Source organism: Prunus avium, chromosome 2 (genome assembly GCF_965620075.1).
Source record: "Prunus avium chromosome 2, drPruAviu1.hap1.1, whole genome shotgun sequence".
NCBI lineage: Eukaryota > Viridiplantae > Streptophyta > Magnoliopsida > Rosales > Rosaceae > Prunus > Prunus avium.
In genome coordinates, this window is record NC_142285.1 from 17,116,667 (window position 1) to 17,119,013 (window position 2,347).

Consider the following 2,347-nt stretch of genomic DNA (forward strand, 5'->3'; position numbering starts at 1 on the left):
AAACAGTCATGGAGAGAGTGCTATCTTTCACTTTGATGATTGTGTCTGCAGTGGCCATGAATGGCCTGCCTAGGAGAATGGGATCAACACGATCTCCATTTGGATTGTCTTCCATGTCCATCACTACAAAATCAGCAGGGAGAATTAGTGTATTAACTTGAACTAGAATATCTTCTACAATACCTTTTGGATATTTTATAGAATGATCAGCTAGTTCAAGTCGCATTGAAGTCTTCTTCATCCCTTCTAAGCCAAGCTCTTGATAAACTGAATATGGCAAAACATTGATGCTTGCTCCCAAGTCCAACATGGCTCTTCCAACCTTCTTGCCTCCAATGTTAATGGGAATGTCAAAGCTGCCAGGATCATCTAGTTTTGGTGGAAGCTTCCTTTGCAATACAGCACTTACATTCTGGTCGAGCTTTACTCCTTCATTTGGAGCGAAATTGAGCTTGTGAGTTTTCAAGTCCTTGATGAATTTTCCATATGCAGGAATCTGTTCAATAAGATCAAGCAAAGGCAAATTGATATTAACTTTACTCAAAATATCATAAATCTCTTTAAAAGCCTTATCTTGCTTTGCTTTCTTAAGACGGCCTGGAAAAGGAATCTGTGGAACATATGGAGCGGGTGGCACGTATCTATCTTCTTGAAGATGTGGTGGCACAAATTTGTCATCCCTTTTATGCAATTGGAATTGATCGGATTTCTGAGAATCTGATTTGGCCTTAGGAGCAGATTGAGAAGTTTTGAGTTGTTCTCCTTCCGTGGCCATGGTCTCCTCCTCTTCATTTTCTACAATCACAACATCATTTGAAAGATTAGAATCATCTTTATTATCAATGATCTTACCTGATCTGAGCACATGAATGGCCTTGGCTTCTGGGTTCTTTGGATTGATCTCAGTTTGGCTTGGCCATTTCCCAGGCACTCTTTGAGTTATTTCAGCAGCTATTTGGCCTAATTGGACTTCCAATTTGGAGATGGCAGCTTGTGTAGTTTGCTGAAAATTGGATTGGTTGATTGCCATCTGCTTCACTATATCTTCCAATGATGATGATGATTGTTGTGGCCTTTGGAATGAAGGGGGATTTGCTTGATTCTGGGTATTTCTCCATGAAAAGTTTGGATGATTCCTCCAACCTGGATTATAACTTTGAGAGTATGGATCATTTCTTGGACCTTGGTTGTAGGAATTTACCAACTTAGCTTGCTCTTGCACAAATTCTGGATATCCAGCCCCAAGTGGACAAGCTGTGGTAGCATGGTCATGAGATTCACAAATGCTACACACTTCCTTCGGAGGGCTTCTTGAGTTTAATGCAAGAAGAGCATCTAGCTTTTGTTCCAGTTTTGAAATCTGCACACTAGAAGCATCATTAGAACCACTAATAACACGTTTACCTCTTGTATCCGTATGTTGGGTCTCCATTGCTATCTCCTCAAAGAGTTCGTACGTTTCTTCTGGAGTTTTGGTTTTAAAAGAACCACCTGCAAAATTGGTGACTATATTATGACTAGAAGGGGTTAGTCCTTTATAAAACATACGCATTTGAAGCTTCAATGGAATCCCATGATGAGGACATTGGTTGAGCAACCCATTGAATTTCTCCCATGCTTCACAAAACGATTCATCATCTTGCTGTGCAAATAACAAGATCTTGTCCCTAAGCATGTCGGTCTTTTGCGTGGAGAAGTATTTTTCCAGGAACTTCTTTTGAATGGCAGACCATGTAGTGAGTGAACCAGGCTTCAAAGAATTCAACCAATACTTCGCCTTATCCTTTAAAGTGTATGGAAACACTCTCATTCGAAGTTGATCTTCTGTCACACCTGTCAAGGGAAAAGAACTCACAACATTAAAAATATCCTTTATATGAGTCAATGGATCTTCATTAGGTAAACCATAAAAGGAAGGCAGCATATTAAGATGAGAAGATTTAAGCTCATAATTTCGAGCTACAGTGGGCAGCAAAATGCTTGAAGGAGATGCTGGAATTGTTGGGATATCAAGTTCTCCCATGAACTCAATGGCAGCCATCATTTCTTCTTCTTCTTGGTCTGAACTTGCTTCCGAATTTGAAAGTGAAGAACCGGGAAGTTCAGTGTGGAGAGCAAGACTTGTAAATGTAGCAAGAGCTTGCTCTTTTGCAGTTGACAACTCCCTTTCTAGACGATTCTGAATTTCAGAGGTCACTCGTCTGGGTTGCAATGATGGTCCTGCGTTCAAAGATCTAGAACGTTGGAACGAAGACCTCACTTGTTCAAGTAATGGATTTTTAGACATAAACTACCTGAAACAGAAAATTAGATTAATTAGAAACACTAAAAAGAATAGGGTAACCTT

General features: G+C 39.9%; 1 non-coding gene across 1 annotated transcript; it reads left to right on the forward strand.

Annotated features, from left to right (window-relative positions):
* The first annotated feature begins 1,568 nt into the window (after positions 1-1,568).
* Positions 1,569-1,675, forward strand: LOC148296571 (small nucleolar RNA R71). Its single transcript, XR_015834168.1, has one exon. It is a non-coding gene; the product is annotated as a small nucleolar RNA R71 (small nucleolar RNA).
* Positions 1,676-2,347: the final 672 nt, after the last annotated feature.